Genomic DNA, 15,328 nt, shown 5'->3' on the forward strand with positions numbered 1-15,328 from the left:
ATACGATTAACCATCCCCCATAATCAGGTCGGCAATGTTTATGCTCTTTACTTAGTATGACAAATAAAATAATATCTTTGTACGGAAATGATAGGAAACAAACCATTAATATGACATGAGTTCATTTATAAAACACATAAAATAAAGGGTTTACAAAACCATACATCAGTTTTAGCGTTCCTAAATCATGCGTCCACAATTTAAACATACGAGTTGACACATAAAAATATCAACTAAATCATTTAGCAGTTACGAGCCATAGAGTAAATTAAAATAGATGTATAAATCAGTGCCGGAGCGCTACCGTGCGTGCGTGGGCGACGCCATAGATTATGAAATACGCTTTTATAAAACAGTTGTGCTCTGTGTTTTTATTTGGTGGTTAGCATAGAGTTCAAATTTTCTTTTTGTTATTTTTTTATATATAAACGTAAATCGACAAATTAGCAAGTAGACGTTGTAAGTAAAGATAAACTGATATTAAATGAATTTCTATAAATGTCCACACTATCAAAATAGATATTAATAGGTAAAGCATAAAAATAGAGTTTAGAAAAAGTTTGACCCTCAGTAAATCTTGTTTGCTATAGGAAATGCAATAAAAAAGTAAAATTTCACAATTGATTTTAATGAGACAGTGGTACTACCATGGATCTATCGACACTCATACTACGGACATTATAAGTTTACTATGTGATTCTAACTCTCTACATCTGTAGAGAGTTAGAATCACAATCAATATTTTTAATCTACTCTCTAACTTACCTAAGTAATTAATCACCGCCAAAAAAAGCGCACCATACTCTACATTTACGTACTCTATGATCCCCTCTGTTTCATCTATGGTCGATATTGGAGGAGCATACAAAAATTAATGAGTCAAATGTAACCAGGAACACGTCAATTAGCGGACATTTTGCCTTTTGTTTTTTGCCGCGTAAAAAATATGATTTATGAACAAACGTAACGTGAGACTGGTTATGTGTAACAAATTGTAAACCACAGTTCGGTTATTGGGCAATAGGGATGGATATATGATATTTTAAACACATACTAGTTGCTTCACACGGGTATGTTCACATTTAAATTTTAAAACATCGATGCACTTACCAGTACAATTTTCGTCTACAAAAAGCTGTTTCCAGTGTGAATGTTTTCGTAAGTCAAACAAGACTAAATTCTTTGCGTACTAATATTAAAATTATTTGGCGCAGTTAAGTATAAATTAAAAATTATTATTATATTTCGCAAACATTTCAATAATTTGACACCTTTTTTCTTTGAGACCTTTGAAATGGTCCTAAAACATTTGACAAAAAATCATTAAAAATAATATAAATGTGTCAATAGAAAAAGCTACTTGTATCTACAAATATAGGAAAACAACGCCCATACACTAAATAAATCCAGTACGTATTTCCATCAATAGTGAATCAGTTTGCTTACTTGACGTATGCAAACAGATATACTCACTTAAATCAATCGATTTAACTCGGAACAGAAGCAGCCATATGTCTTAAACTTCACTAGTAATTAAGTGACATGGAGACGTCCTACTCATTTCTACTTAAGCATCAGACACTACGCTACTTTCAACCGTAATCTACTGAAATAAGAACTACAGAGATTTAATAATCGTATATATTCTAAAACCAAAATCAGGAAAATTTAAACCTTATCACCGCACTAAAGATCGTAAAATGCTCTTGAAGAGAGGATAGAGACAGTTACGCCACACTTCCTGGTTAATTTGGTAAGGAAATATTTTAGTTTGAAATTCTATTTTGACATTCATGTTAATCGTACGCAGGTGTGTTGTGGTATTTAAGGTATTTGTTACTGATACTTCGGGGCATTCATCATACTTGTATAAAAAATGTTTCCATACGGCGTGCAAGCGTGGGGCCGTGCTAATGAATGTGTAATCTACGTAGGTTTGTGTTTAGATAGTCTTAATGACGAATGTATTTTTGTTTTTTAAGTGCAGGAAATAGTGTATAAGTTCTTGGAAGCCAATTAAATTATTCAAGTGTTTATTGATGTGGTTACATGAGGAAAAGTCGAGTATAGATTTTAATTGACACATTAGAACATTCACAATATGCATAAATATTTAATATTATTAAGAGTCTAATATTCTTTTCCTACTTACTTTATAATCAGGTTCACTCAGAAAAAGTAATAAAGGTTTACAATTTAATTTAAATCAGACTTGTGTAATACTTCACGGGAAAAATAATAAAACATTAATACGTCGTATTTTAAACTAATACACTTTACTATAATCACATTTGGCGCGCATTTCTCGCGTAACAACAAAATGGCGGAGCGAAGAAGCCATTTCGCGTTCGAAATTTTAATTGGAAAGATAAAGGTGTGTTTTTCGCGGAATATTTGTTATCCGCGCTGTCCGACGGTGGTTGGGCTTATAAAAAACGTTATATCTCTCGTCGATTAAAATACCGCTTGGCTTTCGAACAAATAGGCGCTTTTTTGTGATGACCACGCCCGCGCGCCGACACGCGGTCACTTTAATGGGCGCATCAAAATGGCGGATTTTAGACACAAAACTTTTAATTGGCCGTTTGTTTTCACTGTTACGTTTTGATGTGATAAGAATATAGATCAGGTCGTTGGCCTGTGGACAGCTGATCGAATGGTTTTACGGTTTTATTTGTTATACAAGTGTCGAGATTATGATTTTTTACGGAGCTCTGAACTAGGATTTCTCGCTAGTCTTACTTTAAATTATAACTTTGAAACTTAATGCAATCAAATTAGTGATTGATTTTTAAGACTCTTATTTAATCTCCATTTAATAAGTTTTAAATAATAATAACAACTAAGTCCCAACTAGTTTTCGAATACAGAGTCAAAGAATTTCAAACAAAAGCAAATAGCTAGACGCGTATTTTTCCTAACAAGTAACATTTCCTTCAGTGGCGCTCAAGAGAACACAAACATAATAGGACAAAAGTCTACCTACATAAAGATATCATTAAAATGTCCTTTCTCATATCATTTTTGCACAGGTACGTAGTCAGCCTACTTCTGCGGGAATACAGTTGTACGCACTTACGGGAAATATGTCATTTTATATCTTTAATTTTTATGTTTGAAAATGCTGCGATACATGAATGTTTTGTCAGTATTTAGTATTACAAAAATATAATACTGTAATTTAAAAATAACTTTAAAGTAGAGAATTTAGTCTTATCTTTTTATGCATTTTTCTCCGGAGGTATAATTATTTGTACATTGTGCTTATTGCGTTATATATTTAGCAATAATAATTTATTTGATTGAATAAAAAACAATAAAATTCCATACCGCTCATCTGTAGACAATACTCTCAACGCAATCGAACCGATACTATTTACAAAACGAATTCGAGCTTCGCTTTACAATCAACCAAAACGCGCAGAAACATTAAAAAAAATACTCTATGCACTTATAATAAATTATTAATTTAAAAAACATTTCAAATTCTAACATGCCAAGAATATTCTTAATTAATAAAATATTTAAATATATTTTTTTCTTTTGTTTCGAAAATTGTTTCACATTACGTATCTGTTGAGTACAAAAGTTCCACTTCAAAGGCGTGTGCTCTTTGCCAGAGAGAGAAAAAAAAAAAAAAAAAAAGGCGTGTGCTCGTTATGACAGTATTTCAAGTTGCAAAGCCTTTTGTCCGACATTTAGAATAGAAATAACTACTTAGAATATGTACCACTGCTCTTTCTTTCCACCGAACGAAGGTTGTTCCCTATTGTCCTTAAAAACTAATTGGGACTATATAAGAATTCATTTATATTATTATTTAGACGTGATTATTTAAAGCGTGTTAAATTAATGGTTAATTTTTCAATCGTTGTATAAAAATGATCCAGCTAATAAAGTATGACCTTTATACAAACTGATGCAAATTGACAACTGTAAAGGTATAGGAACAATTGAATTTTTATTCGTTCATGTTGTACTTTATCCTACGAATAATTTTTGTCTGATGAAAAATCAGTCCTAAAGTAAATTTAAGATAGTATATTTAGATATTTAGTAAAATTAATTCGATCATTACATCCTAATAATATGTGAAATCCATTTTGCTTATGTATTTTTCTATTTAACAAAACATTCGGAAATAGCTAGACTATGTGTCCGATATGCTGATAAGCTCGCATGTAGACCAAATATAACGCATAGAATAATTTACGTATAGATGAACCTCTGCCTACCCCTTAGAAAAAACAGAATTATGCCATACTCGAATTTAATAAACGGGTAAGATTTATGAGTGGCATTTATTTATAGTAAATTTTGAACTCATTTATCAGTTATCTAATGTTTTTTCATTATAAAGAAGCTTTAGTCAGGAGCTTTATTCCGTTTTCAGGGACGAATCCATTTTTTTATAACTATAGGCATTTTAATAGCCGAATAAGTACACAGGGATTTTTTTTTTTACTTTTTTAGTCGGTCACGTAGGCGAAGCCGCGAGTAACACCTAGTACAATATTAGTATATTTCATAATCAATGTATCCGCTACGCATTATTCGAGCCAAATTATTACTTTCTTAGCAAACCTCAGTAAAATATATTCGGCACAGCAAAAAACGTTGCTGTAGGCGTGAGGCTCTTTCATTAGGAACAAATTCAGCTATTGTGCGGCACTAAAGAGCACTCTGCAAATCGCCCCGCACTGACCATTTGGACATTCGACGATGTAGTATATGGTAAAATTAGAGATCCTTATTACTTTATGGAAAAAAGTATGTGATAAGAGTTATAATTTTTTTAGATTTAGAACATTTGCGTTGAGGTTTTGATTAAGATTTATAATTTAGGAAGTACAACGCATCTAAGCGATATGAGAATTGATATATTTCCGGAACTAAAAGAGAAATTCTACGACCTAAGTTGCATCTATCTTGTATAGTCTACTATCTATTTTACAACTTACTTACCAACTTGAAAGTCCTTTGGTGAAATAATAAGTAGTCGACATCTTATTCCAACACTTGGTCATGTTTCAACCAAATCCATTCTGTGATTTATGAATCAACTTCAAACAAACATTTCAAGCCGTTAAGTCCAACATATTTTCGCAATGTAAATATTTTATCTACAACTATTGCATATACTACGGTCCAGCAAAGTTTGACAGACCACCACGTGGCGCCTACTTCACGGTTCGTAAGAAATTATGTTAGAATCGAACTATTTCACGCCTCCGCGCGTTCTACGGCCATTTGAAAACTATCGAAAGTGAATAATAGATGATTTGTTGCGAAATTAGGCTTTGAAGTGCCGTGCCTGATCGCTTTGTGACAATGAGTTAGACGACCTTTGTAAGCAGTTCGCTTAGAGCAGTAAGTTATGTTCCAGCTAAAGGACGCGCTTATCATATTTTTAGAACCTATCTATTTGAATTTTATAATACACATAGAAGCTATGTTATGTGTGATATGTTTTTAAAATGTGATATCTTTACTTTGGTTGTTTAAGATTTTTTGTAATGTGAATATTATTTCTTTAAGTTCATAATTAAAATGCCACTAAATATTTTTTATTCCATGTATAGATCATCCTAAACATATACTATTAATTTGCATGCAAACTATTTGATAGAAAATTTAATAAAAAGGAACATTTTGTTAGTATAAAATGTTCAAAATTACATTCTTAATATTTGTTAAAGTTGTACATATCTCCGCCGGTAATTCGTCGTCCTTTCTCCCACTGCAATACTTTTCACGAATGATGCTGTTACGATTTGATTTAAGTATTACCACTAGCTGACGATTGACTGTTATTAAGTCTCAGGATCCCATAGTAAGCAAATTTTATTAGAAAAACTACACAAATTGTTGTCGGATCACGGAATTGAATGCAGTACATCTAGTCCCCAGTCTTCCCTCCCTCCCTCTAGCCTTCACTTTAGTAGTACATGCTTATACTAAAGTGGGGGCAAAATAACGAAATTTGCATGCATTACGCTGTAGTTTTTTGCAAATCCCTTATAATGTTTGGTAAAAATCCCAGCCTAAAATCCCAGCGAATTGCGTTTAATCTAGAAAGATTAAACGCAATATTTAACTATAATAATACTATATCTTCGTACTCAACTATTCTTTACTTATAACTCTATTTTTTACACCTCAAGATACGGGTATTTTTAAATCGGTACGTGTAATAAGATTTATAACTGGCAAAATACATAAATTATTTTCATAACTCGTACCATTTTTCTGTTATAAATCACTAAATATGTTCAAAAATAACGCCCACGAACTTCTGATTCAAACCGCAAGCAATAAAATATAATCTTATACATTGCTATAGGAAGTTTTTATTAAACACTTACAACAGTTTCAAACGCTTTGCAATTCGAATCTCGTGCGACAGATGATATTGCATTGTCGTTGGAACGAAATTTATGTCCAATTTCAAACACATTTGTTAGCCACAATAGTTGTTTGGACGCGTCTTAAGGGTGGTCTCATTGTCCAATATTGGCTATTGGCCTTTTCAAGTGGCCAATACTAGAATTAGCTGCTTTTGTGCAAGGACAGGTGGTAGTACAAAGTCAAGATGCGCACGGGTCAGATATTTTTGAGGTATTTTAAAGGCAATTAGATTTTTTTTTGGCATCCGTTATATAAATAAAATCTCTGGGTAGCTACTATTCTTCCTATGTTACATATAAATTGTTAGTCAACTGTAATTATTAAAGTAATTCAGAATTAAGACTAACTGGCGATACAATTTTCTGCCACTCCGAGTATAAAGGCGTCAGACTGCGTGTTTGTTATTATTTATATTCGTATCTGGGACTCCAGCAAAGAGGATATACAGACCAACAAAAATCTTAAAACAGAGTGCAATTCAGCAGTATTACTGTACATGTTTACCGCAATCGGAAGGCAGGAGTGAGCGGGCGCCGTCGAACAAACAAGCAAACAGACAAACCTTTGAACACGCCGCTGTGGACGCGCCGCTCGAAATTAGTCAGGGCTCTCACCAGTCTTGCGTTACTGTTTGACTTTGCTCTAAGTAGATAATCTTGTACATCCATTTATTACGCAGCTTTGGACTTCATCTTCGCAAAAAATATCGATGTTCTTTGATGCGACTTTCAACTTTATATGTACATTTTCTATGGTAAAATGATTATTGTTGTGTGAATATGTAACTTATTTCTAATGAAGTAAAGTTTTCATCAAATTAGTTCAATCTCTTCTAATTTCTATGCTGTCACAGTAAATAACAGCTAATTTTATAGTCAAGAAGTTTAGAAATTGTTTATTTAATTACCATATTAGTTTACAAAATCTTATAACATAAAATTGTTTGCACATTTACGGAATCTCATCCTCTATTTACCCACTCGGTTACCGAAATTGGTTTGGATTAGGCAAGCGCCGTCAAACGTGTCGGCGGTCGGATATTCCAAAGGAATAATAATTAAAAAATATGTTATTTGATTGATGTCAAATATTGGTGCGGTCACGGCAATTAGCCGCCGGGAGCCGACATGACCCGGACAGCGAGCCGACACGGCGATCACTTCACTGCACGCACCGAAACTTTGAAGTTGGGATAATTTATTTTATTAATGAATAATACATTTGCACATCGACTCCACTCTGAGCTGGAGACCCCAGGTAACATCTGTCTGCCAAAGAGTCACCGGTACTCTTCGGACTCTATACCGCCTGAAGAACTTCCTCCCGCTCAAAACCAGGACTACGCTCGTGCAAGCCTTAATTCTCCCTGTAATCGACTATGGTGATGTATGCTATTTTGATCTGAATGCAGACCAACTCAACAAACTGGACCGACTTCTAAATAACTGCATTCGATTCGTGTATAATCTCCGTAAATTTGATCACATTTCTTCCTACCGTCTTGATCTAAAATGGCTACCTATACGCCAGCGCCGTTCTTTGCGGGCACTAACCACTCTATTCTCTTTACTTACCTCCCCTACTCCTCCTACTTACTTATCCTCTAACTTCCAATACCTCTGTAATAGCCACGATAGGAATCTCCGCTCTTCTAGCAATCTTCTCCTTAAATGTCCATCTCATAGCTCTAACTTAACTCACTCTTCTTTCGCTATCCAATCTATTCTTCTATGGAATTCACTCCCCTCGAAATTAGAGCGGCTACTTCTCGGCTTGCCTTCAAAAGGAGAGTACGGCAGCTTTTGTTAAAAGAAGCAGAAGAGTTGTCACTTTAATTCTAAACTTTATATTATTAGTATATACGAGTACATATTATATATTTATGTATTTATAATCTGTATTTTATGTATTTATAATATTACTTATATTATGTTTGTATTTAATATAGTTTTACATTATAGTTACTTTTATGTATGTTTATGTATTATTAAATATCCTTATGCACCTACCTTATTTATCTCTGCCCCACCCTTAGGTTGACTGGGAGAGAATGCCTTTGGCATTAAGTCCGCCGATATACTTATTATGTATATAAAGTGCAAATAAATAAATAAATAAATAAATAATACTGGTCATAGACATCTCAGAAAAAGAAAAACCCACCACGTTAGTCTACTACGGCTTCATATACGGACAAATAAGTAAGTGTGTCTGAATATGTACCAAGAGAAATGCGCTTTTCTGGAGTAGATGCAAAATGATTTGTTTAGACTCTACATCTTCAAATATTTTTTGATGAAAGATAAGCAATGGTAATGATATATAGAAGCAATGGTATGTAAAATATTAATAAGTCACAGATCTTTTTAATAACAGAAACAACAACCATAATGCAATAGTTTTCCCTTCTTCACGTACATATTGGTGCAATTTAATTAGATCCATCAAAATGAAACCGTGTAATGAATCGATAAAATCCTGCGTTATAACTTGCAATACATGACGATATTTTATTGACATACAAAATAAATAAAATAAAATACTTAATTCATCACGTAGGCGAACATACATAGTTGCGCTTATGATAAGTCAAGATACATAGAATATTTAATTATTACTCAAATTAAATCGCTTATATAACTACAGACATAAAATAAATAAAAGACTACAAAGTAAACAAAGTAGCCAGCTCAGGCTGACAGTAAAGAAAAGACTATATGACTTCAGCTTATTGTAAGGATACTAAAGATATTCAAGTTTTTAATTTTTGCACGTAGATCACGGCGCCTTATTTATAATCAGAGTGATGGAGCAAGTTCATTGTTTAAGTGTTAGCATTGCATAGTTTCGCATAATGAATTAACTCTTTACCATCAATTAACAAGTTCAAAGTCTAAGTTTGACAACGTTTTTAAACATACATCCACAATACCTTTTCTAGTTCATAAATATTATGAATATTCATACCACTTAAAACTAATACAAACAACTTGGATACCTAATTAAAGATTATTAAGTATTGGCATTTAGCAGAAGATCATTTTATGACCTTTATATTATCAAGATTTTTATTAAAAAAAAAAACAACAACAAAAAAGTTTATATTAATAGATTTGATTTTTCTTATCCTCGCATGCTATAAAACAAAGTCCCCCCTTCGCGTCTATATTTATGAAGACAATGAATACAAAAACTACTAAACGGATTTTCATACGATTTCACCTATAAAAGAAGTAATTCAAGAGGAAGGTTATGTGTCTTATTTATTAATGTTTTAAAAAATATAGGCTTTTATACCCGTGCAAAGCCTGAAGGAGTCGTTAGTAAATAATAAAAAATAAAACTGGTGGATTTTATGTGACGAGAATAGTTGATCACCACATCTTATGAACACTAACACAGCCAGAAGAAATATTGATATGAGCTATTGTTTAAATTTATTAATGTTGCTAGCATTTAAGAAGGCGAAATAGGAATTAAAAAAGGAGAATTACTGAGCCTTCGACCAAATCCATAAATCAAGAAAGAATTCATGAAATTCAAACACCGACCCACATTAAAGAAGAAATGTATTAGACTATTTTTATTTGACTATTAAATCCTCGGTAAGGCCTGAAGTGGCCCTAAGGTATTCACTTTCACTTTATTCCCTTTACTTCTTAAGCGATCTGTTGATTAAACCTTTGACGTGCCCTTAAGGTTGCTACATTCACTTCGTTGAAACCTTTTAATGACACACAACGATAGACTTAGAAAATAGTTAAAGATAATAATATGTGTTCGACAAAAAGTTATTTATATTAAAGTATTTTACATAATTATTATGGATATAATTATAAATATATATTTATTTTCAATAATCAAATAACATCATGAAGAACCCGGTAAGGAAATGCTATACGTCGTGTAGATATTATAGCACTAATACTTTCTCCACATAATTGGCATAGACCGTAGGGTTAGAAATATATTCAAGATGAATGGTGGTGAAATATACACAGTATTCAATTCCTGTTCTTGTTTTTTACCATTCTTACGGTTCCACCACCGCTCGGTATCTTCATTTCCTGCTCATCAACAGGATCCACAACCTGTACGGTCCCACTGTTGGATATAGGCTTCTCTCATGCTAGGCCGCCTTTATTAAAATTGACGTATCTCTAGCTTCGCCTCGTAATCTTCACAAAGTTTTCAACACTTTTTCTCCTGCTCACTCAATTTAATTACGGTTTCTTTAAGCTACCATCTAATTTCCTTTTCTAAACTACTTCCATTTGCCAACAATTAATTAGACCAGGTGTGCTAGCTTTTATTGGCAAACCGATCTGAGCCGACATTAAAAATTACATATAGTTGTAGATTCATGTTTTGATTTCGTAATTTATAAACCGCTTAGTTGCTAACGAAGTGATACTACGCAGATAATGATTAGACTAGCCGGTAATTGGCATAATCACGTGTACAGAGACTTAACGATCGTGTCTGACCCGAGGTTCAACGTATTCAACAATAGTTAACTTTGTATGTGTTAATCAAGTAATTTTATACAGAATTGCTAAATTCTTGTATTATTTGTGTCTGCGAATTTTAATTAGGGAATATTCCGTCTTGCTTTGATTAGTAACCGAGGTGTGTCTGATAGAGGTCGAGGTCTTGATGTATTAAATTTTCATGAGCTGTAATTGTTTCATTAATCACTATTAAAATTAGTATTTGGAAATAATACCAGACCATGTCTTACAAATTATCTTCTTTTAATATATTTCACAAATATATAAACTCCATATAACCAAAGAAAAGAGACAAATGAACTTCCCAATTAAACTCTTCATTCGTTAGTAAAACATAGTCAAGATTGATCATTACTGCGAAAACTCGTGGCTTTAAGTATCCAATATAATAATGCAGTGTTAAAAGCTCAGGTAAGCTAACAGCTAATGTTGTCAAATGATCGATAAGACACGGCGCTGGGGCGCGAGTCGCGACTCGGCCGCATTATACCCATTAAGGATTTCTCCAAAGCGTGCACGTCTAGAGTTCAACGGTGGACCATTCTGCACACAATTCATATAATTTATGAGGATCATTGGATAATTTTTAGAAACGGAGAAACTTACTTTCACGAAAGAATTTTATTGTGGATAGGTTCGAGTGTAGTAACTAATATTTGAATATGTTTGTGTAAATAACTTATTAATTTAGGTCAGGACGCATGCAATCGGTCTTCAACGATTTATTTCTATCTCACTGTATCCTATAAAAAATTAAGGTCAGCGTAACAGTTTTTCGCGTATTTCAAACCAGCTTACTAACCCAAGCGTTGAACCTAGGACCTCCCGGTCGCCCGCCCATGTATGTTGCCAATAGACTTCAACGATGAGTGCACAGCATAGGAAACCAAAACTATGAAGTCCATTAGCATACCTGATACAACTTTAAATTCACTTCGATTAGAATTTAAATTTAGAATTGCCTTTTGCAGAATGGCCGTTTGAGCTATCGACGGAGTTATCTTGGTCGCACGAGCGTCTTCCAATTTGTAATTACCCGCGCGCGCCGCTAGAGAGCGCTTATTAAGTTATTAACGCGCGCGACAAAGCACGACCGTGCGCGACTATGTGTTGGCCTTTACGTATTTTAATACGTTAATAACACGGCTATAAAAGTTACATTTTCACGCTCTAATGATACGCAAATTAATCTTGGTTACGGAAGTGTGCGGTATGAGTATGTATCTTGAGTTTTGTGTTTGGTTGTGTATAAGCCTAGGTATTGCAATATGTTGAAATGTCTAAGCTACATTTATAATTTTATAAACTGAAATATAGATATATACAACATAGAAACATGTGATATTTATAAGTCCAATTATTTCAACTTCAAATCTCATTCCATTGGAAAAGAATCCAAAAACGCCAGAGAATCCTTAATCTCCCAATTAACCTCCAAACCAAAAATGACTAAGAATTCCACAATGAAATCATCGTCAGCGCTAAAGAGTACAATCTCACATCCTGTACAACCAGCCGCATAGTTGCACCGCCGTGTAAAAAAACATAGTGGGTAGTACAAAACTCGCGTGGTGCGCGGTTCGGTCGCGCGGTTAGGCGCGCTCGTGACTGGGCGGTTGACGCGCCCTAATGAAGTCGTAAGGCTCGACTACGAACCACGTGCGTGGTTTGCGTGGAGACGGCTTTAATTATATAAAATCTTATTTACGGTTTAAGGTAAGCCAGTGGTCGTCTAGTCGCCGAATTCGATCGTCGAAACTAATATATTTGTAACTCGTATTATACATAAATTTAATTCTTCTACGTTCCTTCTTTATATGACCTTTAATCATGCCAAAATAACGTAATAAATAAATGGCTCAATAAAACACGTGTTTGGAAATTCTTTGGACTTAGTACATTCTTATGTAATCATAATTATAAAAGTATTTTACGCAACACTTTCATCACTAGCGCGACATTTGAACACGTTATTCAATAAATATAACCCAGCAACGTTCGGGAGTTTTCATAATTTTGATTTATTTACTTACGGCTGGATGTTTTCATGAGAGTTAGCGATTGAATCCAAAAAACTTATAGCAACACTTATCTCTATAATGTATATGTAACTAATATTCCTGTAAAGCAGTAATTGATTGACCTCCTTAATAAAAGGAAAATAGATATATAGCACCCACGCATAACACATACGTTCATATAATAACAATTAAAATTATGATTAAAATCATCAAATCCCTCTCTTCGGTACGAAAAGAACAAATCCCGTCTTACATCGCCTTCGTATAAATATGAACATACTATTATATATGTTATAGATATTCTATAAAAGTAATGGCTGAAAAAGCCGTCTCTATACTATCGAAAGAGTTTAAAGTGGAGCCTCTTTGGGTGGCACTTATTATAACTCATTAGAGCGTCGGGACACAGGCGCATAACTACACAAATTATGCCGCATTGACTCACCTTTGGTGTGACCCCACACACCTACTGACTTAACTTGACCCCCGGCATCGATTGATGGTACGTAACGAACTATACACTTAAATTTGCAGGCTTATATTCATTAAATAACGTGTTCAAATGTTGCATTAGTGATGAAGTTGCGTTAGTAATTTTTTATTTGAATTTCGGGTTGGATTAAAATTGTAGTTACATAGATACATAGTATCGCACCTTTATCTCATAGGGGTAGGCACAGACTATGGATTGTCACTTTGCACGATTCTGGAATATTTCTCTCGCTTCCTCCACCTTCATCTTTTCATGAAATTGTAGTTAAATCGAAGTCGATTCGTAGTCTCTGTGTGTGTGTGTTCTTTGATCCTTTTAATGAAAGACTGTATTGCATTACATTCCATTTTAAAAGAAATAAAAATAATGAATGATATATTTATTTTAGGGTATCATTCAGTCACTAGAAGGAACCCTATACTTTGAGCTCTTGTAAGAAGTAATCGGTACATCAATACTCATTTTTAAACAAAGAAATCTTACGATTCCATCATTTCCCACAGTTCTGTTGTTAATTTGCTAATGTATGTCTAATTTGACTCGCATGCATTCTCCACTTTATTTATTAGTACACTATAGGCAGGCCAGTACACTTAATGGATTCTTCGGTTCTACAATTTAGAGAACTTCTTGCTGATTATGAAACATAAGTCAATTAATTTGTTACTTGCATTGATTTTGTGTTGGAAAGGCAAAGTTAAAGGCACACTAAATTATACACAGCATGCATCGGCTCGAATGGGATGGTACTACGTACCACTGTTATACAGAATCAAACGTGAGGTCAACTGCTGTGTTCTAACATTTTTAACATGATTTCCAAAGTCCAATAACTTTAGCCCTTTTCACTGTGTGGTTGTTCAAAAGAGGTTAGTAAACAAACTGCTTCACTACTTATCAGGTTTTACTGATTTACCTTTTATTGTACAAAAATACATACAAGCCGTTATCTAAACGCGGAAGTCTGCACGCCATTACAATATAGTCTTCAATAACAAAGAATACTTATATCATCATTTCCCACATTCTCACAGTTGTTAACAATTTGCTAATGTAATTTGCCTCGTACAATACCCACTATTTATTTGTACTCTCTCATTGGTTGGCCAATAGGAAATGTTCCATACACAGGATGTTCCATAATCGTTTGCATTAGCGTCGGCAAGCCTTCGCCGGTTCAACTTTTGTGGAAACTAATAGATATTAGTTTTCCCATCGGAAAATAACTGAAGTAAATGTTGGTAATATTTTGCTAGGAAATGCATACATTGCCATATACTCAACACATTCAAGAATGAATATCCTTCCCGGAATATAAATGTGTTATATATTTTATGAATGAAATTTAGTACAGGGTTTTCTAATTATAATAAACGGATATATTTTACCTATTAAGTATAAAAATCTGTAATAATTGACTAATGACTTCGACGCAAACAGTTCTTATAAAACATTACTACAAAGCCTATTGGAAATACACTCACATTATTCATTCAATTATTTTTATGACAAGCATTTTCCAAATAATCTTAAAACCACACTTACATAAATGAAGTGTTAGGGAATGGCAAAGTAAGTACCTACCGCTTATGATGGCTGAAACTTCATCACATTCAACTCACGTAAAAATCTATAGTCATTACACCTCGTTCTATATTCTTCTCGCTAACCAGCAGCCTATACATAACCATAACACGAAGACATTTCCCATGCACGGCGCTAACGAGCAGTAAGTGAGGTTTATTCGTCCACTCAGGAGTGCTTACAACGAGCTACCGATCGCCAGTCCGCCATTAACGCTAATTAGGCAAAATTAGAGCATTCACACATCTGGTTACTTGCTCTTTGTTTCGCTGAGAAGAAAGGTTAAAGGATTTTGTTTTTGTTAATTATGG

Source organism: Manduca sexta, chromosome 18 (assembly GCF_014839805.1).
Source record: "Manduca sexta isolate Smith_Timp_Sample1 chromosome 18, JHU_Msex_v1.0, whole genome shotgun sequence".
In the NCBI taxonomy this organism is placed as follows: Eukaryota; Metazoa; Arthropoda; class Insecta; order Lepidoptera; family Sphingidae; genus Manduca; species Manduca sexta.